The 25,693-nt window shown below is 38.2% G+C and overlaps 1 protein-coding gene across 7 annotated transcripts in view; it reads right to left on the bottom strand.

The window, feature by feature from the left end:
• The window catches only part of LRRC8B (leucine rich repeat containing 8 VRAC subunit B), a 63,790-nt gene extending 50,115 nt beyond the window's left edge, over positions 1–13,675 (bottom strand). For 3 of the 7 annotated variants that reach the window (XM_039838782.1, XM_039838778.1, XM_039838783.1), the window contains exons 1-2: positions 13,536–13,675; positions 10,159–10,253 (exon numbers count right to left, since the gene is read on the bottom strand). The gene's annotated coding sequence lies outside the window, so the exon portion shown is untranslated. The remainder of the gene's footprint in view (positions 1–10,158; positions 10,254–13,535) is intronic. The other 4 variants (XM_039838780.1, XM_039838779.1, XM_039838777.1 and 1 more) reach the window with 2 other exon arrangements.
• Positions 13,676–25,693: the final 12,018 nt, after the last annotated feature.

The following is a 25,693-nucleotide window of genomic DNA, read 5'->3' as shown; positions in this document are numbered from 1 at the left end:
CTCATATGTTCCATTCTCACTGCCTTACTTGGTCTCCTAATATGATCTCTCTCATCTCTGACACATCTTCCATGCAGATGCCAGCATCACTTCCCAAAACAAATCTGATGTAACCTTCTGCTTCAAAACCTTCCTCGTGGCTCCTAGGCTTCTCCAGATGAAGCTCTGTGCTATTTTTAGGGGTAAAAATTCCTCTCCAAGCCCACCCCAGGCAGCAGCTGAGTAAGTCAGCACAGGCATTCCAACTCCCACCCCAGTGCTCTCCTTCTTTCATTCATGCCACAAAGGGAAAAAGTGATTTTGCTTGGGAGAACGACACCGTGAAGGTATTTAAACAACTCAGAGTATGAGGTTGATTCCCAGTATACTTTCATATCAGTGTACAAACCATTGAAGCAGATATCAAAATTGGCAAACTATGGGTCATCAGGCAAAAAGAAATTAGAATTTAAAGCCAGAAGGAACTTCAAGCCCTCATGTCATAATAGAACAGGCATATGGAACATTTAACTTCTTCAGCTCCAAAAATTTGACTCATGTCCCATGACTTTAGATTCTAAAACATTGTGCTAAGTTATTTTACCCTCTCTCTGCCCCTTAAACATAAAAAATATAAGCAACACAAACTTAAATATAATAAATTTAAAAAGTTTTCCAGAAGATGGATTTGATTAACTGGAATTATTTAATCTTTGGGTATTTCATTATGGATGTCTAAGAATATGATACATGAAGACGTAATTATATTAAAGAATGAAATGCATGTAGGAAGGTTCAAAACTACCTGTGGCATCTTCTCTCAAATCTTATGGAAAACATTAATTTCCACAATATCCAGAACATATTTAACTGTAATTCTAAAATAAGCATAAAATAAGTGCACATGAATAATTAACCATTTATTTTTAAAAATCCAATGGACAAGAGCAATACTGCAAGCTTTTCCTAACCAACACAGATTTTAATTTAATTTACAAAAAACCTAATATAGTCTAAGTACTTTGAAGGGAGGAAAACGTAAGTTGGCAAATCTTCTCTATTGAAAGGTTAAGTTAATGCAAAATCAAGCAATAGGATTCATGACAGGTAAAAACCAAAGCCAGTCCAAGATTCCCACCCCTGTAATATGCCTCAGTAGATGTCTTTTGCAATGGGTTGGTTCTTTCTGTGGCACTAATTTCTGTACTATATCCTCTCCACAGGTCTGGTGAAGTGCAGAACAAAGGGAAAAATAGGGCCTGAATCGGCCTGTAACCCCAGTGCCCCTCCCAGTTGGGCTGGTCCAGTTCTACCACCAATAAAGAACAGAAAAATCTAGATTCCTTTTAGCATTGTAAACCATGTAGGAGATGCTTATTACATCTGCTTTGTTCTCTATTTCTCTGGTGCCCGTCACCATAGTAACAAGGCACACAGATGGAAAAGTAGGCTAGAAGTACCCCAAAATGGGGGTGGGGATGGAGAATATAGAGGAAAGGGCCTTTCAATGATAAAGACAGAAAAGGCTAGGATTTCTTCCAGTGAAGGTGTCATGATATTGAGGGGCAATTCTAAAAGAAAAAGTAGGTTTTCTTTGTCTTTAAGAGAGCAACAATGGAAAGCAGCTTAAAAGTTCCAAATACACTAATGTTTATAAGACGTAAGGTTGCTGGGCTTCAGAAATTTTAAAGCCAGATGTATTTAATTAGAAAATCTTGTATACAAATAGATACCTTTACACAGGATCCAATTTTGGAAATCACTTCGCATTCCACAATGTAAATAACTACTACTTAAAAGTTTGGGTTATTTTGTAGTTCTAAAAGTTAAGACATCTATAAAGGAAGTGTGGCTGGGAAGATAAGTTGATACAATGAATATTTTCTTGAAAGTGACAAGTTTATCTTCTAAGTTTTTGTATAAAATGTCCCAAGAGGAAATCACTGAATGCAGTGCATGTGTGCGTGCGTCTTTGATGTGTGTGTGTGTGGGGAGGCAGGGTGGGGGAGGTGACTGCTGTTTGACCAGAGGGAATCGCTACCCCTATTGAAACTGGAATAAGGCCTTTCCCATATCCAGCCTCTCTGTTGTCTGTACATTCAGAGACTTTCAAAGGCACTGTCAGTCCCGAGCCACTCCTTAAAGCCATGCCATGCCAGTTTTATCTGTAAAAAAAGAGTAATCTTCCCCAGCCAAGATCTCCATTTTGTTGTGTTTTGTCCTTTCCTGCTGTCAGCCTGAGTCCTCCTTGCTCAGAATTTCCTAGGACATTTGAAATACTTGGGGTATTATTTATGTTGTTACTGGTCAGGGAATAAGAAAAGGAACCACACTAGTCACATTAGCTACTTGGGGAACTTTTACTCTATGCAAATAAAAATGGTGCATATACAAAAAAATGCACCATTTTTGGAGATGCTTTATAGACAATCGTTTCAGAAAATTTAACTCTCTATCTACTTAGATTTTAGTGGGAAAAGCAACAGACAACTTTGTGACGTTAGTTCCTTGACTCAGCCACAAACTAATTGTGACACTGTGGACAATTTACAAATGTCTTAGTAAAAAGAAAGGACTGGATGGGTTCAGTCCCCAGCACCTTCACCAAACAAACAAACAAACAAAGGACTGAAATAGAATAAGGATATAAACTTGAGATGATATAAGAACGATTTCAAGCATATTAAAATGTTATGTATTTAAGTATGTGTGCATTATTCTGGGAAGACACTCAAGGATATCTATAACATTAAAAAGTTAAAAATCAATACATATTCTCTAAGGTCTCTTCCAAATAACTCTAGAATACCATGACTTGAATCAACTTACCCAAATAAACTCAAGGTTTTGAACTCAGATTGGTGAGCATAATATTCAGGTTGTCTCAAAGGTCCCCACCCAAAGAATGTTGTCCCTGATCACCCCATCTACTCCCCATCACCAACCACTCTCTAGCCCTTTACCCTGCTTTATTTTTTTCCATAGCACTTAGCACATGACATTATATCTTGCATTTGTTCACTGTCTAACTTCCTCCTTCTAGGATGTATGCTAAGTGCAAAAAACATTATTTCCTTTTTTTTCACAGTTGGACTTATTCCTAGTGACTGGCATGATGCCTGGCAAGTATTAAGTGCTCAAAAAAAAAGTCTGTTGAATGAATTAATTTTTTTAAATCCATAAAATGAAGCACAGCAGTACAAAAACTCAAATATATTATTTTTCTTTTTTAAAAGTCTGGGGGACCTGCTAAGAGCCATGGACTCTACTAAGCATTTTACAAGCATATCTATCTTACTTAATCTTCATATGATCACCTTAAGTCAAGCTTTCCAATCCTTAGAGTGTTTTATAAAATAACACATCTGGAAAAGGGAGCCAGGCAATATACTATAGAAAAAGTTGTTGCATTAAATGTCAGATCTGCCACTAACTTGTGGGGGTTTGCTACACAAGCCACATATCCCATTACAAACGCAGTTTCCACATTTGTATCATGGAGATAATACTTGCCCCATCTACTGCTAGTCATCGGGAGACTAAATGTGAACATAAATGCTGTGGTTTGTTAGAAGTGAGGTACACATCTATAATATGATAGGTAATGGTGGTGGTGGTGGGGGTCCTATAAAGTGTTTCAGGAGTGATTGGCTATAAGCTCTTGGGAGAAGGCAAGAGAATGATGTCATTTCACATATGCAGGAGCATCTAGGAACCAGGAGAGCCCAGTAAAATCTCCCTATTCAGTAGGGTGCCGGCTAGGTTTAACACCTCTTCCTTCATTTTGCCTTACTCCATCATAAAGAAAAAATGTCCCAAACCAAAACTTTTTGGTTGCTGTAATTCACAACCTCCTTCTAGGAAGAAATTAGCATTACTGATAAAACACTGACGGATTTTTTTTTCAATAGAATTAAGACTTATTCATAGAAACCAGTTACCCACTGACCTAACTGACTATCAGTCAAGCGTCTGGTGATCTTTACCAATGTTAGTTTTGTATCCAGTGTAACAATGCATATTAAAAAAATTATATGCAATTTTTAACTTTTTTAGGAAAGTTTGTTCATGTGTTCTTAAAATAGATGATAGTAATTAAATCACTTTGGTATCAAATTAGCTTGTCAGATATATATATAGGAGTGATATACATTAACCATGCATTAATCCTATGGAATGTTACTGCCTACCAAGAGGAAATCCTTAAATTGGCTTTGTAGGGGCCTTCACCTTTAGAGTTGGTAGCTAACATGACTGAAATGTTTTCTTTAGCACTCAAAGCAGTTTATCTTCAAACAAGGCTATAGGGTTTACCTCCCTCCCTGCCTTTTTTTTGAGGGAGAATTTAACTCTGGAAGAATTTATTTTCAGATCATCAATTAACTCTTGTCTAAAAGTATCTGCTTCAAAACACCTGATGTCTTGTTGGTTCTTTCTAGCCATCTCCTTTTTTTCCCTTTCACATTCACCTTTTTCCTACATTCTAAAAGAAAAGCAACCATCTCACTTGTCAGGAGTCTGCTTGGGGAATAAAAATCTCCAGGGCCCCAAGCAGAGGGCCATTTTGAAATACCTGTAGGGTTATAGATGTTAAGAAAGTGAATGACTTTCATGACCAAGAAACGAATCCTTTGGGGAGTCAGAGGAAAGTTTCCATTTCTTTGCTTCCAGAAGCACTGGAGGAAGATCTAATCAAGTTATTAGACAACAGAAAATTGAAAATCACTTTCATGATCAATCGCTAGATAAGTTCTGGCATATAACTCAAGAGTTTTGAAAAATAGGGTGGAATTATGTTGTCTTTATTCCCATATACTTACTTATGTAACAAAATTTCTTAAGCACTTATATTTAAAAAGAAGCACTTGATTTAATATGAAGACTTGCTTATTCTAGCAATAAGTAATATTTGCTTATGTATAAATAAATGATTTTTAAGCCCCATGCATCTCCCTGAGATAATTTTCCAATAAAATTTTACCTATGCTTTATGATGATTTATTAAAATTTTAATAAATTTGTTGTTCTGGTCAATTGTATACTAGAAAAAAATCATAATCTAAAAGAAATTTTATTTAAAAGAAACTTATTGTCATAAGAACTTAAAAAAAAACAAAGATATAGTATTTGTGCACTTGTGTGTGTCACAAGAGTGTAAGGTAATCAATGAAAGATTTTCAAACATAATAATGTTATATCGGGAATAAGTTTTATAGGAGAAGAATGAGTTCGATGAGGGAAAAACTAAGTAAAATCCCTGACTTTTCTAAAAGAGCTTGTTCATGTGTTTTTTAAATGGATGATAGATATAAAATCATTTTTGTATTAATTTAGCTTCTATTGGGTACATTAACAAGAGTTTTTTAAATCAATATTTATAATATCAGAAATGTCATCTTTTACAACTATTTTAAATCATGATGAAAAATTTTAGATGAAAAACTGTTAACATGTATAAAGAGAGAACAGAGTTTTTCAAAATCCTTTTAGGAAGCACTGGGAGAAAAACATTCAGATGCTGTTCTAAACTATCTGAAAGCCAAGTGCGTGTGCTGCTCATGTAAAATTTGGTCAAATTTTGGTTAAATTGATTTCTAATAGAAAGACCAGGATTATTTCTAATAGAAAGGCCAGGATTATTTCAGAAATGGGCAAAAACTGTCTCAAGGTCTCCTACAAATTGTCGAATCCAGAACTCTGAACATATTATATACTCAATAAACACTAGCTCATTGATAAAATATTTTGGCCATTCAACTGATTATTAATAACATACCTTTCTACTTCTAACTTTCAAGGAGAGCTTTCAAATTTAAGCAAATACCAGTCAAAGGTATGTTAATGAAACAAAGCCCTGGACTAGGCAAAAAGTATGCCGAATTTTACTCCCTTATTTTTTTCCCAGATTTCCACCATATCTGCCAAATATGCCACCTGGTCCAGGAAGCCATGCAAATGAACAAAATAATCTTTATCATGAAAGAGGACCCAAAAGAAGGCAGGGCCATTATCTTGCATAGATATTATAATAAGAGGCTTAGAGGCTCAGTACAGTGGGGAGAATGAGGAGGAGTTCTTGGGGGTGATAGGCAGAGGGAAAGTGTATTGAATGGTCTTCTAGAATCAGTATGCTTGAACTTATTTTCAAAAGATGGCAGGTGTTTGACAAGAGGATCCAAGATAGAGGGAAGGAACACAGCCATGGAGTGTAGCCATCACCCTGCCTGTACTGTAGACAGTTTAGGATGGCTGGTATATGAAGGTGTGCTTGTGCAGGCTATGTCCATGGTGCATGCACTGGTGATCAAAAAATGACAGGGTAGCAAGAGGTAAAGCTAGAGAGTTGCAGAAGCCAACAAAGGAAGACTATTACATGGCTCACCAAGGAGTCTGGACTTGACCATCTGGCAAAGCATGTCATTAAAGGGTTACTACACTGGGCAGTGATGATATGAGATTTGCCTTTCAGAAAGATTACTTCTCTGTGGTGTAGACAAGAAATCTGGGGGGTAGAAGATAGGAAAGACTACAAACTGAACTTGGTTGGAAGACAATTAGCAGTGATCCTGGAAAAGACTCAAGACAGCACAAGCTCTGGAGGGAAAGTGTTGATGGGAGGAAACTTAAGAATATGGACTCTGGTTAAGCTGCTTACCAGTTCTATAAGGAGCAGTTTAAGAGGGGATGGGGCGAAGATAAGCCCAGAATGATTTCTAGGTTTCTCTGGGTCATGTAATTTGGTCAACAGTACTGTTATTTGCAAAATAATGGAATCTAAAGTTAATAGCAAGTTTTGGGAAAAAGAAAGTATCTTCAGTTTGCTAACTCCAGGTCCTTGTTTATTCCAGGAGGCAGGTACTATAGGTATTATTAACCCTATTGTATTCTCTAAGTGGTAAAATTACTTGCCAATATCACATATAGCAGTTTGGGAAGCTTACTACAAACCAAGTTCAAGAGCAGGTAAACAGGGAAACAGGTCTCTGCTTTCACAGAACTTATATTTTGGTAGGAGGCGAAGGCAATAGAAGATAAACAAACTAGCAGACAATAAACCAAAGTCTGAAAAACTATGATGGAAGCAGGTGTGGGGAGTATGAGGACTTTACCTGAGGTGGTCAGGGAAGATACCTCTGAAGTAACATTTGAGTTGACTCTTCATTGAGGAGAAGGAAGCAGTCATGCAAATTCCTAAGGGAAGAAATTCCAGGCAGAGAACAATCGAGAAGTCCCTGAGGTAGTTACTAGCGTGGCGTGCCATGAGGGAGGAATTCCAAATAGATGGCAAGTGGGGAGCAAGAGAAAGTCTTGCTTCCAAGGACATTCCTGGGAAGGTGAAGGTGAAAGACTTGTGACACGTTTGGGCAGCGCTAGCACAGCATAAACTCTCATAAGCCTGGGAACCTGACCACCATACACAACACTGCATCTGAGACTGCATCATGATTCACAAACACCTTGGAAGACAAGTCACTGCTCGGTTGAGGACTGTCTATTTTGGCATTGAAAGAGGGCCAGGATCAAACTTACTTAGTTTTGTCTAGAGAGATGAACTTTAAAATCTTTAGATGAACGGAATTCCTCTGAAATGTATCCACTGAGAACACGAAACCACCTGCAGTCCAATGGCAGGCAGCTGTGCCCTCGAGGCTCAGGAATGCCCTACAACGCTACGAGGAAGCAGAGTGCCCCTGCCACCCTCTAAGGCTCTAAAAGGGAGTAAGGAGGCAACATTTTCCCCAAGGATCCCTAATTAGCTCGGCTGGATAGGGCAAGGAGAAATGGCACCCCACTGCCAATGTGTGGAGTTAGGCAAATCTGAAAACCTTGGAGGAACTGCATGTTGGAGCTGCCCACCAGCCCTGAGTTAGGCCATCCCAGGCACAGCAGTCCAGTCTGCTCTGCAGAACACACTGTCCACACTTCCCATCCCTGGGTCATTTCCCACTGTTGCTTTATGGGCTACCGATTCTTCTGCCAACAATCTTTCATATGGCCTCTACTCAGCCAAACGGCTTCAAACTCCACTTGCTAAGGGTGATGCAGATCAACCCTCTGATCCTCTCCGAAAAGAGGTAGAGCCAACTTTCTCAGATCCATCTGCTTGGTGTATCAAAAAAGTATCTGAATTTAAAGTCTACCAATATAGCATGAATAAATTGTAAAAGAATTACATTATTCCTGAATTATGTTGCTCCTCTCAGAGTATCATACTGAGAAGTTATATATTATATACACTTATTTTAAAGATGGCTCCAAACCTTATGAAATTCCTTCTTCGCAATGGTGTTGGAAACTTGTGGCACATTCTTGTCCCTGTCTAAGGGTTGGCTCAGCTCCTGTCTGAGCTCATTTCAAACCACACTTCTGCACCATCTCTTTACTTAGGCTTGCTGGCCGGTTTTTTGTTCCTAATATCACCTTTTAACCTCCAACCATAAGACATTTGCACATGGTTTCACAGTACCTGTATGTCTCCTTCCTGACAACTTTCATAGTGGCAATTTTCCTTTTTTTTTTTTTTTGCTGGCTCCCCCAGTAACCTGCAACCTCCATGATGGCAGGCACCATGTCATTTTTGCTCACCACTATAATCCCAGAAGCTAGCACAGTGTCTGGCACACAGTAGAAGCTTACTAGTTGCTGGAAAAAAAATACTATGAAATATACTCAGTGGTGGAAATGTTTCAGCTTCTGAGAGTGGATCAGCCCAAAATCATTTAAATCAAGGCTGAGGAGGGTTAAGGCTGAGCTGTTTTATTAAAAAAAAAAAAAAAAATTTTAAAACAATTTAATAACACTCATTCGGATATTTATGAAGGTGACCAATTTTAAAACTTTTTTTTAATGGAATGAGTTCATTTTTAAAAAGGTTCACCCAGATTAGGCCAAATTAAAAAAGAAAAGCCACCACCTACTTTATCAGGCATAGTATTAAGCACTCTATGCACATTTTATTTCATTTAATCTTCATACCTGATTTTTACTCCCAGTTCACAGATGAGGAAACTGAGGATGTGAGGAGCTAAGGTTGCATACTGAGTAAGTGGCAGAGCCAAGATTCGCACCCAGGTCTATTTGATTCCAAGAGCTATGTTTTTAATCTAAGGCATGTTTTAAAATAAGAAATAAATGCTGACATTGAGCAATAATGTGTTGCTCCTTCTCATGAAAAGGTACGAGACTATGGTCTGGTACTACCAACTGGGCAAATGCCCAAGTATTTAAAATAGGATTTGGATACCAATGATGTGGCAGCAGAGAAACTAGACAATTCATGAAAGAAGAATAAGGAGAAATAGAAACTAACATTTACTGAAAGCTTGTTTTATGTCAAGTACTGCATTTGATGCTTTAATGTGTATTATTTTTCTTAATCCCAAGAGTCCTATGAGATAGGTAACATTAGTCAAGAAAAAGAGGTGTAGAATAACTGTAGTGTTTGGCTACCCAATGTTCATTCCTCCCTTTCTTCTTAAGGACGTAAACCTCCCACATTTTAGCTGGGCATAAGGCTGTCTAGAATAAGGACAACATTCCCCAGTCTCTATTCCATTATTAAGTTCTGGCCAACAAGATATAACAAGAATTGTATGACAGCCTCAGAAAATTCCCTTAAGAGACCTGCCATAAGAAAGGCTTTTGCCTTTCCTCTGTCTCCTTCCCATCTGTCTGTCTGTCTGTCCTTCCTTCCTTCCTTCCTCCCTCACTCTCTCCCTTCCTTCCTTCCCCAATTCTACTACTTGGAACCTGGATGTAATGGCTAAAGCTTCGTCTGGGACCATGAGGTTGAGGGTCTCACCTGATATATGGTAGATCTAAAAGTGGAACCAGTCTACGTCTCAGAAGACTGTAAAACCATCATACCAGTCCTAGATTGTCCATGAACTTTTTTTTCATATGAAAGAGAAACAAAATTCACTGTGTTTAAGCCACTGTTCTTTGCGGTCTATGTAATTGGCAGCTAATCTTAACTTATCCAGCAACTCATTCAAAGTGATGGTGTAGGGTTCAGACCCAGACCCATAAATTTGTAAAGTCTATGCTCTTAGGTAGAAGCCTGAAGAATTCCTGCTTATAATTTGCAATTGATTTGGCAGGGAAGGGTGTCAAAATGCTGAAAAGGAATTTAATAGAAGAAGAGAAGGAAGGTTTGAATACGCTCTCAAATCAGCATACCTGGGAATCAATCAGAAGGAATATGCTACTTGACAGTGAAGAATTTAGTCTCCATCAGAGATGGGTAGAGGAAGATCTCAAGCACCTGCATGGAGCTGGAAACAGAGAAATAGAAGCTGTAAGGCTGGTGGCTTCTGTCAAAGATTCTGTAGGCTGAGGAGTAGGCACTGCAGAATGGAGCCCTGAAAATGGCCACAGGATGAGACAGACAAGAGTTACAAGGGACTCTGAAATTCAAGGATACACAATCTGGAAAGGGACAAGTGGAATCATGTGACCCATATAAAAGACAGCATAAAGGTCAACAGGCAAAAGGAAAGGTCAAAGTTGAAGCTCTGTCGACTTGTTTTTATTCACTTCCTTTATACGGGTTCAAAAGAGCATTAAAGTGAATTTCAATTATGTTACAATTGAGCAGAATCCTAAATGAAAGGAAGTCATAGAACAGGGAGTTTACTATTATCCTTTGCTAAATTTCTAAATGAACAGCAGTGATAAGAACTAAGAAGAGAGATTCAGTGACTGGAGTTAGGCCTAATTTTATTTAAGATCAACCTTAATGACCCAGAAAAGGAAAAATAAGTTATATCTGCCCAAGATATTATTTTAAACACTAAGAAAAACTAAGTCATAATAAAATTACGTAGGAAATTTAAAAAATACAGATGGGAATGAAAATAGGCAATTGAAATAAAAGAAAAGGCAGCAATATGAAAACAGACATGGCACAAATTAAAATACATTTTAAACTAGGTGTAATAAATTCTACAGTATAATTAGGCCTTCCAAATTTCTTTTGTCTGGTCACAGGTCTAAGCTGCTGCAGGATCCTCTACTCTGGACAACAAGGAGAAACATGCATTCTATATAAAATGCAATGCAAACCATTCCACCAAGTCTGAAGTAACATGACAGATTCTGCATACATTTGTTGCTGAAAATATCGGTGTAGGCTAGAAAGATGCTGGAAAGGAATAACAAAAATAAAATTTGGAAATTCATCTTGAGATGAAATGAAAATCAGGGATTAGATTAGATAAACTACTTTTGTATGGGCAGTAAAAAAAAAAATCAAAAAGAAACACAAAAATACTCAGATGCCATCAAAAAGGTTTTGAAATTAAAAAATAAAAACTTGTTTACAAATTAAAACTTTGGTTAAAGCAATAATCTTCTAAATATTAAAATACTTCTCCCTTTCAACTTCCAAAACCAAAACAAAACAAAAATCACAAATTTCAGGCCACTGCAGGAAAATACCCAGTCTAAAAAAACTTGGAAGGATAATGTAATATTATTCTGCACTCAAAAGAAATGAGCTAACAAGCCATGAAAAGGCATGGAGGAAACTTAAATGCATATTACTAAGTGCAAGAAGTCTACAGACTCTAATGATTTCAACTGCATGGCATTCTGGAAAAGCCAAAATTATGGAAATAGTACAAATATCATTAGTTGCCAGGGGTTGAGGGGAGAGCAGGATGAATAGGTGGAGCAGAGAGGAATTTTTAGGGCAGTGATACTATGAAATACAGTATCATACTCTGATGATACTATAATGGTGGATACAAGTTATAATCTATTTCTCCAAACCCACAGAATGTACAGCACCAAGAGTAAACCCTAATGTATACTATGGACTTTGAGTGATGATGTGACAGTATAGGTTCATCCATTGTAACAAATGTACTGCTATGATGGGGGATGTTGATAATGGGGCAGGCTATGCATTAGTGGGGGCAGGAGTTTTACGGGAAATCTCTGCATTTTCCTCTCAATTTTGCTACGAATCTACAACTGCTCTAAAAAATAAAGTCTATTAAATAATAAAAACGGAGGATCTGGTATTCTTTTCAAGTTATACTGATTAGGGCCCTTTTCATTTTAGTTAATGTTGCTTTCACTCTGAAGATTCTGAAGAATGAAATAGCAATGGGGAATGGTCTTAAAAATGCAAATCTTAACAACTAGACAAATGAAATAACTCCAAATGTGAAAATATTCACATTAGCCTGGAATGTTGGAACACCTTTCCAAATGAAGAAACAGAATAAGTTTGGAGAATAGTGTATTTAATTCTAACATGTAGATTTTTTTTCTACAATAAAAACATTTTGTGGGTATAGTAAGTAAGTATAAGAAAAGTGCCATGATTCAACTGTACACTCAGTGACAACTCTGCCCCTTCACTCTCTGAACTAAGGGAATATCAGATCTGCTAAGGCTTATATTCTTAAGTCACACAGGCCCAATTACTTAAGAGATTAGCTGTCATTTTATATTCTTTTCAAGAGCGAAGCTGCGGACTAAGAAAGCCAGGGGCAAAAGAAAGTCACCCTGGCGCTCTCAACTCTCAAAGAGCATTTAGGGTTCTCAGGAGGTGTAACTTGACACATTAAGGGTACTGGAATTGTTAAACAATTATACTGAAGTTTGTCTTCTTTTGTGTGCTTCAACCCTACACAGGTTTAGGACACAGGACAGTGTGACAAAGACACATGCCATTTAATTTCTTCTTAGAAAGCGGTGGACAAATTGCCTATTTTAAGTTGGCTGCAGATTTGCAATTAAAATTTTTCATACTGACATATTTTTACATAATTTTTTAAAAAAGCTTTTAGCAAGGAAAATTTATTCAAAGAAGTTCGCTTATACTTTGTTTTTAAATTTAGGTTTGTCCTCTTTTTGCGGGGGGTGGGGAAGGGATGCTGCATCTTTCTGATCACAAAGAAAGGTCTTCCACAAATGTCATCTGACTAAGGGCAACCTATGGACTTTGGGAAGTCAGTTGAGGACACAGAGTAATGAGCCAACAACGAGCCTCCTCCTCCCTTCTGATCTCTCAGCACCTGCTTAACTGCAGCCCAGGAGGAGGAAACTCTTAGCTTCTCTCTCTATATGGGTATAGGTTGCCCCCTTCTCTAACGAACGTCGACACCATCATCAAATTGTAGGCGTACAATGAGTATCTAATGAGCATAAAATGATTGTCAACAGTGCCAGGACAAGGGGCAAACGAGAGCGACCGAAGGCAGACGCCCTCAGGAGAGATCTAATCACCTAGGAAGGCGAGACTCCAGACTGGAAAACCAGAACCCTGTTCCCGCACCGCCCCAGGACTCACACTCAGGTGCAGCGCCCAGACCGCTGGGGTAGAGAGGGGACCGCCTCGTTGCGGCCGGGGACAAGGGAAAAGCGAAGCCATGACTCACCTCTCCGGCCGAGCCACCTGCCCGCAGGCCCGGCTCGCAGGTGAAGCGTGCACAGGTAACCGCACCTGCTCGGCCAACCCCACCTGCTGCGTCCCCCTACCCCGTCCTCCGCCTCCACTACCTGGGTCCTCCTCCGTGAGTCGGGGGCGTACCGCTCCGACCTACCTGCGCGACTCCAGCCGCGGGCGCCTGCTGTCCCCGCCGTGTCCGCCCCGCGCCAGTCGAGGCGAGCGGGTGGCGGCCGGGCGCCCGCACTTTCTCGACTGCCCGCCGCTGCGGGCTCAGCGGGAAGCCCCAGCGCTGGCCGGCTCGCCGCCTCCGACCGGCTCCATTGTGACGCGGCGCCTTCCGCCGGCCAATCGCCGCGCCGCGGCGCGAACCGCTGACTAAGTTCGCGGGTGGAGGAGGAGGGGACTGGGCGGAGGCAGGGGGCGGAGGCAGGAGGCGGAGGCGGTGGCCTCGGGGTGGCGGTGTTGGAGGAGGAGGAGAAGGAGGCGGAGGAAGAGGAGTAAGAGGAGTAAGATGGGAGAGCGAGGATGAGACTCTTTCGGTCGGTAGCTGTTTCTACTGTTAAAAACCCGGGCGCCCTGGCCCGGGTGTTTGCCTTGCCCAGCTTTGGGACTGCGGGCGCCGGTGACTCACCCCGCCCGATGGAAACAAAACGCAGCTGCCGTCGCCCGGGCGCGCGCCATGTGGCCGCCCCGGCCCGCTCGCCACGGCCTCTGGTCCGCGGGCAGCAGCGCACAGCTACACGTTTCTCAGGGGACTGCAAAGAGCGGGGCCTGTTTTCAAGAGACGGGAGGGAGAGGGGCTGAGGGCCGCCCACCAGAGGCACTGTGCAAGGGACTTTGGAAGTACAGTATTTGTGTGTCGGCCCCCGCCTTCTCACGTGTGCACCCTCGAGTAACTCGAGATTTACATAACGTCTGTTGGGCCCTGAGGGAAGGCTCGGGCGGAGCACGTGGAACCTACCTTTCACACACAAGTTCCTTTACCTCTCTTTACACCGCGTGCTTTGGAAGGCTGCAGGGCCGAGATTTTGGGGGAGAGTTTAAACTAAACGGCTTAAGTTAGGATTCTGGGCCTGCAGTACCATTTGGCTCTCTCAAATGTCCTTATCCTCGGGATGGCGAGGGAACGACATGGTATAAGGGCCATCCTGTACTCGTAACCAGCGTTTAACTGCTGATAAAACTGCAGGTCTACCTCACCTACTGTCCCACCAGGTTCCCTCTGCAGTTAAAGGGCCCTGCGTTTAATTAATCCACACTCAGGAATATGGGGGACTTAATATGTTTATCATCCTTATTCAGCCCCATTCTCATTCCCACCCCAAATTTAACTCAGCTTTTTGCACAAACTATCGTCTTCAACAATGATTCAATTAGACATTTGTATCTCTGAATTGCTATGGCGATCACATTCCCATTTTTTTAAAAAAAGTTTGTACAGGGACCTTACAAAAAGTAAATGAAGACTATTTTTGGATACAAAGGAAAGGCCTTTAGTTTGTTAAAAGTGTTAACCAGATATAAGGAGGTCGAAGCATCTTTCTGTGATCTGTAGATTATAGATCCTCATTAAACAACTTTACCTATGATAGTGTTGTCTTCAATAGTTTGTAATGTCGTTAGAAATAAACTTGAGAATTTTTATCATTAAAAGAAAGTAAATGAAGACTATAAAACACTCGACATTGGGGCATATGTGATTAGTTTGCGTAAATGGGAGTAAAGAAAGTGGCGCAACTGAGTTATGTGAGAGTGAGTTGTGTCCCACAAAGACCGTTCAGATTAGGACCCCAATTTGAATTACCCTGAGAGAATAAGAAGCCTGTCTTTATGACACTTCTCTGTTCTTTTCTTGCCCCTGCCATTCTGGGTTGGCAGCTGTCTTCTTCCTGAGACTTAGAAGAAAGGCTGAAAGAGCATTACTTCATTTGGTCATTCATAGAGTTTTTATTGAGCTTATGTGTGAGAGGCACTATGCATGTACAGATCTATTAAGCTAATTTAGATTTAGGCTTGGTCTGCAAACTGCTTACCACCTGGAGAGGAAGATAAATATATACAGAATTAAATGTGAAACAAGGGAAAAAGTGAGTGCTAGAAGAGATATCGATTGTATAGTCATGACATTAAAAATTGAGAATGTCCGATTTTCCATATGTATCTTCAAATATTTGGAAAGGAATATTCTCTCCCCTCCCAAATCCATGAATAGACAATTCATTCTTCTATCACAGCAGTATCACTACCTGTGTGACTTTGGGTAGTTACTTAAACTCCTTGGATATCAGTCTCCTTGTCTATAAAACAAAAGGTTGTAAACTACATGATCTGTTAAGATGCCAATTTCAATGATGGTATGAATGAAATGACTTCCGTGCTTGGTAAGTCAAGTCACCATTAGCATGAAGTTAACATGATCAAGTTCATTAAAACTGAATTAGGTTTGGCTTAATCTTGGATATGTAGCTTATAAATATGTTTATTTTATTCCAATTCTCATTAACGAAATCACCCTCTATGATGACATTTATTACTGACATTGGAGAAAATACGCTTCTAAATTTGTAATATTGCTTCTGGGAATCCTCCTCTGAAACTGTAACATCAAATAGATGTTTCTCTTGTTTCTTCTTCTTTTGGCAATGCTTCATATAAGTGAGGAGAAAGATAACCTCAAATGCTGTTCTTGGAGAACTTTAATACTATGCACATGATATGGGCCCATGAAGAAGAGAGACTATTTAGTAACTAGAAATTATTGGTATCCCAGGATAGACTTTATAATGAGAAAAACAAATACTGTTTGGTTTTTTATGCCTGTGTCCAGTTAATCACTTTGAAAACAGAATCTGTGGTGTCTTGGAAGATAATGCAGTCCTTACAGGAGGATCTGAAATTCTCTAAGGGACTCTCGGATGAGTTTATTTTGGTAAAAGAAAATTCTAAAAGACTCAGTCACTATTTTCACAGCCAAATTCATTGAAGTCTGAAATAGTGATTCAAAATATCATTATAGATATTTATGCACTTATTGTGTGCTCATCAGTATGCTAGACATCATGGGTGTTAGCAAGGAAGCATCAAACTTGGTGCTGGTCCCTGACCTCAACCCTTTACAACATATACAAACACACAGAAACAATCAGGTGCTTCTTAGGGGCGAATGACTGAGATCAAACAATGCAGGTAGTAGTCGTCAGAAAAAGTTTTATGAAGAAAGGGGAACTTCAACTAGATATTTAAAGAGAAGTAGGATTTAAGAAGACTAACTTCTCTACTTTTGCCTTATCTGCCCCAAATATTGTCTTAAAATGACCAATCGACCCTCAGGGCTCAGGCAATCTCTTTCTGGTCAGTTGAGAATCTCTAGAAGAAGTAGAAGTAAAAATATTCTGCTTGCTACAACATCTAATTAAGTAGAAGAAGAGCTACTGGTGGGGTCTTCACATTCATGGGACAAAGGGATGACTATGAACAGCAAATGTGGAACAGTTCCTCTACCCAATGACACAACCATAGTCACAAATAATAGAAATGAAAGGATCACTACAATTTGGTCACCCGATGTTTGAATCCATGACCCATGAGAAATAATCAACTAAATCTTGGGTTAGACAGTTTCCTTCTGAGCTGATTCCCTGTCCCACCAAAAAAATCTCTAAGTGACATCAGCATTAAGCTATGTTCCATGTGCCTACCTTGATAAAAATTTAGTTTTCCATGAGTCTTAAGAAAAATTTTTTATGATTAATGAAAGATAATATTATCCAATATTAACAGTTCTTTTCAATTTATTATGCTAAGTATTATTTATGATAATGGAAAATCCTCTACTTTAAAATAATTAAACATGTAATATCTACAGTGTACAAAAGAAAGCACTGGGGATTTGACAGAGGGGAGAGAGACTACCAAGATAAATGTAATAATTCTTTTTCTTAAAGATATGTACTCTACTGGGGAAGGTATATCCAAAAAGCACACAGCATCTTAAAGGGGAAGTAAGCTTGGTGGGGCATGTAGAGTTGAAAGAGACTTATACTTAACATGGGTCTGAGGAAGTTTGGCTAGCTTTAAGTTTCTAAATTATTTTAAATATTGTCTCAGCATCACAGTTTATTGGTTCTATCAAGATGTCAGTTCAGAAGAAAATAACAAAAGTTAGAAGTCATTCACGGTTTTGCATTCTCAGAGTCTGCCAGAATTCCCCTAGTTCAGCTGTGTATGAATGACCAAATTGTCATTAACAAAAAACTTTATTTATTTTTGGCCACTTAACCATGTTTTCCTGACCCTTTCAATTTCTTGGTTACAGAGGTTTAACATGAGCTTTCTTTGGGCCTGGGGAAAATTCTGAGAATGATTCCTGAGGATGAGCTCAGTGGTGAGACTTCTGAGGACAGGATGAGTAGGACATTGCACATGTGTTTAGACTAAGAGCTTGACCTCGAAATCCAAACTGTAATTGTGCAAGGCTGGCTATGCACTTCTGTGTGAGTTCATCCCTTATCATGCATGGTCCCAGTCGGAAATATTCATGACTAGTTACTCTGTGTTCTCACCACCCACAGTACTGATTGCACCCTGTACTTTAACCACATACTGCGCCTTCCTTATGAGACAGGTGCCAGGAAGGTGACCTTCAGCCTCTTCTCCGAAGGAAAAACATCAATTCCTGCAGCAGGATGCCCAGTGTCCCCAGTTGATCTGTCTTCTGGGAAGTTGTCCAAATATTTCTTTGAAAGTTTCCCATGCATCCTATTTAAAGAATATATGCTGTCATCTGGGTCACATACTGGAATCCAACACACAGCAGCCAACCAGTTATTGACACAAGTCCATGAAAAGAAGGTGACTTTTAAGAAAATATTTGCAAGTGAAGCCAGGCTGAAAGCCTGGAATTAAAGCAGAGCTAGTGCTCCTCAGCTTCTGCAAAGTGGTCTGGTGAGTTCTGCTGGTGACTGAGACAGTGCTCGCTGGGGTCCTGTGAGGATTCAGTCTGTCTTCCCTGAACCATGTTCAAATTTGGGCAAGAGATTTCCCAGTGCTGTAAAAGCAGCCGGTTTCTGAAGCACCTCATAGTTAACCCTTCCATTTCTTTGGTTCAGAGTGACCCAGGTCTAATACCAGCCAGACCTTGATTCCTCCGACCATTTTCCTCAGTGTGTGTGTGTGTGTGTGTGTGTGTGTGTGTGTGTGTTTCTTGGCCTATTATAAAGCTATTAATTATAATACACATCTAATACTGAACTCCAATTCTCATCTAAACTAATTCTCTTAGAGCAGGAGCTAATACCGCTCAGTGGTTTATTAAGAATTTTAAAAAATCACGACTATTTTAAAACATGATTCAGAATATTTTAAAGCTGGAGAAGAAAGAGATATGTGCCAGAAAGAGCTCTGGACTTGGAGTCTTGATTTCTACTGCGGCTCTTTTGGCCATGAGACCAAGGGCAAGCCACTAACAGTATAGGCAGATGTTTCTATTTTCCAGTGTGTTTAATATATCTATCCTGGACTATACAAGAAAAGAAAATGGGTGTAGTTTACATTTCAGAAGTCTCAGACTTCATTTTATTTCACTCATTCATTTATCATCCAACACATATTTACTCTGTGCCTACTATGTACAAAACACCGTACAGGTTTCTGCGAATATATTGGTCCATGTGACGGATGAGGTCTTTGCCCTCATGAGGTCCACAGTCTCCTAGCACTCCTGCAGAGAATGTTAGGCTAGACATGATAAATCAGTGAGGACTAACTGACAAAATTCTAGTGTGTCCCCACAACACCACCCTTTTTGGCTTTGTCTCCCAAAACCTATGTACCCAAATGCAGACACACCTTCCAATGATCTGCTTATTCTACTAACTTATCCCTGCAGACTTCTTTACATTCCAAATTCACACTATCTGTGAAATTATTGTCTCTGGAGCACATAAAAGCAAAGGACACTTGCCCTCGAGAAGCTTAATGTTTCTAAAACTTAAAAAAGTAGATGCAATTATGTAGGCAGATATGTGAGCAAATATGTGGCCCAGTAGAATGTCCTAACACAGAACAATGACATGGCTCAGAGCCTTTGACTCAAATATGCTTTTTGATAGCTGATTATAACCTGATTATAGCCTAATTGCCTTATGAAAAAGGACAGTAAGATAATAGACCAGATTTTTTTTTATCCCATTACAAAATTGAGAGGCGCAGACAGCCGGGTCTTAATATTGGTAGAGGAGAAGGGGTAAAGTGGGAAAGATGCTTCAGAAAAATTGAGACTTGAGACCTGATGAGTGAATTAAAGAACTTAGGGCTGTAAAGAAAGCCTCTTGTTTTAGTGAGTAGAACAGCTTTTGGCGTCTGACAAAGCCCTCAGTGTGTAGGTGGGGAAGTTACAGACAGCTTGATTACAAGTAAAGATAAAGGGGAAGCATACTGAAAGGTGAAAACAGATATATAGGTGGGTGGAAATTTTCCAATTTTATTTTCATCTTTGAGTGAACTCAATTGTCAAAATTTCTGGATTTACTTAATTTTCTTCCAATTCAATAAACAGATATGATGTTTTGATCTTCAGGGTCCTCAAGGACAAAATAGATATGTGCATTCTAATAAAATACAATGGTAATGTAAATAATTTCTATTTATAAACTATAGTTCATGCAGATCTCTCAAATAATGTGTTATAGTCATTTTGACACAATATACTCTTACCTCTGTAGTCCATATACCTGAATGATGTCACCTATTAGCAGTTCCTTTCCTTTCAGAGTCACTCTGTTAAACTTCCTGCAGCTCATTCATCATTCAGAGCCCAATAAGTTGAAAGATGGCAATTTGTTAATGGCAGATCCCTACCATCCTCTGGATGAATGTTGCGAGACTGTGGACCTCAGGAGGGCAAAGGCCACATTCATCACATGGACCAATGCATCCCCAGAAACTGGTATAGTGTTTTGCACATCGTAGGCACAGAATAAATATTTGTCAAAAGATGAATGAAGAAATAAAATGAAATGACATCTAAACACACATCTCTATCATGCATATTCCAGTGTCATCTCAGGATTTAACCCCTAGCTCTGTCCACTTTAGGCCTCACAGTTTAACATGTTCTTACTTAACTGAAGAATCAACAATTTAAAAGACTGAGATTTGGAAGCGAGAAGTGATTGGAGAAGTGGGGGTGATTAGAGAAGACAGGGGAATGATATACAAATGGTAAGATTTGTCTAAGTTAACTTAAAAAAAAATACTTATTACAAGATTGTTATATTTCTCATGGCTGTAGATGTCGTAATTTCCTCTTTCTGGTAACATATACATCCACTGTGGCATTAAGCCTTTTTTTCCAACTTGAGTGTCTTGTGATTTGAACTATCATAATATTTTGAAATTTCTTTGATTAAACTTGACCACAGGATTGGTTGGCTTTGGAGATGCTGGAAACCATTATGAGTAGCATAAAATAACAAGACAGTATAAAGACATGAGTCAGAAAATCATGATTACTTTTAGAAATAATTTAAATTTATAACAGAGTGGCTAGAAGCATGAATTCTGGAGCAAGACTACTTGAGTTCAAATCTTGTCTTTGCCCTTATAAGCTGTTTTATTTTTGTCATTATTTAATTTCTCTGTACCTTAGTTTTCTGTTAGAAAGATGGGCTGTGGTGAGGATTAAATGAATAGTATGGTTAGAGCAGTTTCTAATACATAGTCCCATATTAATCTTAGCTTCTATGATCTTGGGTAAGTCACTTACCCTCTCTGGGTTGAGACTTTGTATGTATAAAATGAGAGGTTTTGACTAGACTATCTCTAAAGGCCTCCTGAACTTACTATTTGCAAACAAGGACAGTTAGTCCATCAGTTTTTCTACATATATGTGTGTAGTTAGAGATAGGACAGTGGATAATTAGTTAGTAAATGTTTTCCTTGATTGACAGAAGAAGAAGCTATTGGGAGATGGAGGCAAGCTTCTTCACTAGACTCTAAATTTCTTAAGGGTAAGAAGTTTATCTTTTCCTCTTCATATATCTGGTACCTGGAGCTAGTGGGTGCTCAATTAACTGTTATTGAATGTGAAATAAATACTCTTGTGTCTTATGTTCCTAGGTGTGTGGGAATGGGATAGGGTGGTATGTGCTTTGTAAGCATTTTCTAGCTTTAAAGTTACACGGAATATTCAAAAAATGTTAGTGCTCTCTACTGGAATTCAGAAGTCTTGAATTTTAGAAATAGGATACGGAAGATAGGACTATTTTTCTATGTCTCAAGTACATATTTGGTGTTATAGCAATGAGCATAATGTGATTTGCATTCAAATGCCAAGTCTCATTTCTTTGCCTTGTATTTCTCCCCCTTCCTTCAGAGCACTCATATCTGTACATTTGTACAAATTTTATATCTTTTTTCATTCATTGTAAATAAAAAGGGAGAGACAGCATTAATTAAGATATCAATGTAAGAGAGTGAAAAGATCAACTACAGAATGTAGAAAATACTTGCAAATCATATATCTGACAATGAACTTGTATCCACAATGTATAAAACTATGACTCAACAATGAAACGGAAATAACCCAATTTTTAAATGGGCAAAGTATTTGAATTCCCACCCCCCCAAATAGATATACAAATGAACAATAAGCACATGAAAAAATGATCTACATCATTAGTCATGATGGAAATGCAAATCATAATCACAAGGAGATACTACTTCAAACTCATTAGGATGATTAAAATAAAAAGACAAAGTAATTCCCAATGAGGATGTGGAAATATTGAAACTCTTACAGCATTGCTGATGACATTGTAAAATGGTTTATCCATTTGGAAGAATGACCTGGCAGTTTCTCAAATTGTTGAACACAGAATTATTATATGACCCCACAATTCTACTTCTAGTTATATACTCGAGAGAACTGAACACATACGAGCACAAAAAAAACTTATACATAAATGTTCATAGCAGCATTATGCATAATAACCAAAAGGTAGAAATAGCTCAAATGTTCATCAACTGATGAGTGAATAAACACATTGTGGAATATTTTTTGGCCATAAAAAGTGATGAAGTAAGTATTGATTCGTGCTACAACATAGATGAACCTTGGAAACATGCTAAGTGAGAAAAACCGGTCACATATAATATGAAATGCTTAGAACAGGCAAATCCACACACAAAAAAGTAAAATAGTGGTTTCTGGGGTTGGAGAGGAAGGGGCAGAGAGCACCTGGTAATGGTTACAAAATTTCTTTTTGGAGTGATGAAAATGTTCTGATATTAGATGGTATTGATGTTTGTACAACTCTGTGAATATACAAAAAATACTGAATTGCACACTTTAAAAAGGCAACTTTCTGAATTACATCTCAGTATAGCTGCTATTAAACAAAATCAATGTCCTCTAAATACACCCAATTCCAATAATCATAGGATAAAAGTTCAGGCTTTTTTTTTTTATCTTTCTTTTGAACCTAGACTTTTCCATGTAAATATCTCCTGGGGAGCTAAACTTAAGTAATTTCTGTTTTTTTTTTTCCCCAACCAAAGAAATAATTTGAGACTGTGTTTGCATAACCTCAAAGGAATTGATTAAATGAAAAAAGCAATCTAATTGGTTATTTCGATTTTACTGAATTTAAACCTTTTGCCTTTTATTAGGCGAACCATTATGTACATTAATTTTTTAAAATAAAAAATAAAATGAAAGAATGAATACTGCATCAAGTATTCCTCAAACCTTACATTTGGATATTTATAATAAATACTAGCTAAGGCTTAAGTATGGTATGGGAGGGAACTTTAAATATATATTTCTCTCTTCATTCTGTCAGTTTTGTTTCATATCTTTGGTTCTCTGTTGGTAGGTGCATATATGTTTATTTGTTACATCTTCCTGATTGATTGATATTTTTATCATTATAAAATGTCCCGCTAGCATCATTGTAGTTTACATGATACATCCTTTTACTTTTAACCTTTTTATAACTTAGACAATAAACCGTATCTCCTGTAGAGAACGTATAAGTGGGTCCTGTTTCTTTTTCCTAAACCCTGTCTGACAATCTCTGCCTTTTGATTGGCTTGTTTAGTTCATTCACATTTGTTAATATATTTGGATTTACGCTTGACAATTTTGTTATTGTTTTCTATATGCCTCAAATCTTTTTTTATCTATTCATTCTTTACTGCTTTTGTGGCATTCATTGAATATTTTCTACTGTTGCATTTTAATTTCTTTAATGACTTTATTACAATATATTTTTAGTTATTTCTTTAGTGGTTGCTTTAGCATTTACTGTATACATCTTATCAAAAATAGCTTCAGAATTACACTAACAATTCCAGTGAGAAGCTAGTAACATCATTCCCATATAGTTGTATTCTCTTTTCTCTTTCTTTTGGTATTATTGTTAAATGTATTACCTTTGTACATGTTATAAACTCAGCAACGCATTGTTATAATTATTTTCATTTTTCATAATTTTATGTCTTTTAAGGAAGCTGAGAGAAGAAAGGAGACAGTATATATTTATAACTTTTGTTATGTTAACCTTTTTATTTATCATTTCCGGTTATCTGCATTTGTTCCTGTAGATTCAAGTTAACATCTGGAGTTAATCCTTAGCCCAATACAGCTTTGTTCCTTGTGTTGTTATTGGCAAATATATTACATTTCTGTTTGTTATAGGCCCAACAACACAATTATATACAAGTCACTTTATGCTTTTTAAATCAGCTAAGAGAAGAAATGATAAGTATGCATTTATACTCTTTTAAATTACATAATTACCATTACCCGGTGCTGCGTGTGAGCGTGTGAGCATGTGTGTGTGTACAATTTACGTCTGGGATAACTTGCTTTCACCTTGAAGAAGTTTAGTATTTCCTGTAAGGCAGGTCTACTAGTAATAGATTCTCTCAGTTTTTGTTTATCCAAATGTCTTTATTTCACCTTCATTTTTGAACAATGGTTTTGCTGAATATAGGATTCTTGGTTGAAAGGTTTTTTTTTTTTAATTGAAGGACTTTGAATACGTTATCCCATTGCCTTCAGCCCTCCACTTTTTCTATTGACAACTGTTAAACTTATTTGAGTTTTCTTGTAAGTGAGAAGTCATTTTTCTCTTGCCATTTTCAAGGTTTTCTTTGGCATTTTTACTATGATGTGTCTATTTATGGAACTCTTTGAGTTTATGCTATTTATAGTTTGTTGGACTTCCTGGCTATGTAGATTTATATTTTTGAGTAAATTTGGGAAGTTTTCAGTCATTAATTTTTCAAATACTGTTTCTGTTCCTTTCTTGGTTTTCTGGTACTGCCTGTCATTACTTGTATGGTGGAATACTTAATAGTGTCTCACATGTCTGAAGCTCTGTTCATTTCACATCATTCTTTTTTCCTCTCTATTCTTTGGATTGCATAATTTCTATCAACCTATTTTTAAATTCTCTAATTCTTTCTTTGCCAGTTCAAATTTACTATTGAGTCCATCTAGTGAATTTTTAAACTTCAGTTATTGCACTTTTCAACTCCAGAATTTCCATTTGGCTCTTTTTAATAATTCCTATGTCTTTATTGAAGTTCTCTGATGTCATTATACTTTACTTATAAAATCATGATTTCCTTTAGTTCTTTGGACATATTTATAATGGTTTCTTTGAGACTTTAAACACTATTACAGGCAGTTAGTTCTATTGCCTTTTTTTCTTCTGATATATAGGTCATATTTTTTTGTTTATTTTGTATGTCTCATATTTTTTGAAACTGAACATTTTAGGTAATGTTTAGGTAATGTATAGCAGCTTTGGGTATGTGCTTCACCTCTCTGCTGCTCTGGGGCTTGTTCTTGTTACTACTTGTTTACTTTTTTTAGGGACTGGTTGGATTATTTTAGTAAAGTGTCTCTCCCCCTCTCCCACATCCTCCTCCCCCCTCCACCCCCCAACACACACACAATAAAGAAGCCCTGATGTTTTTCCTCAGGGGGTGCATCCTTTGGAAATGCCCACAGTCACTCTGGGAGGACAGTGGTTTTGGCCACGGCTCTCTGTTTTTCTGGTTACCTGACCACACCCATCTGTGAAGCTCCACTAATTGCTAGTTGATTGCTCTATTGTTTTTAAAAATGCCCCAGGGATAAATTGCTTCATACACAATCCAAGCAAATTCAGTCTTTTTTGAAGGGAGTTCCTGAAGTCACTGTTTGAGGTTTCTCCAAACTCTAGGAAGGCTCTTCCAGCTGTTTCTTTTCTCATTTTTCTACGGCAACTAGTTACTGTTTAGCCCATATCTTCAATGACT

The sequence above is a fragment of the Pteropus medius genome, unplaced genomic scaffold, assembly GCF_902729225.1.
Source record: "Pteropus medius unplaced genomic scaffold, Ma_sr-lr_union100, whole genome shotgun sequence".
In the NCBI taxonomy this organism is placed as follows: domain Eukaryota; kingdom Metazoa; phylum Chordata; class Mammalia; order Chiroptera; family Pteropodidae; genus Pteropus; species Pteropus medius.
This window is presented reverse-complemented; position numbering and strand designations above follow the sequence as displayed.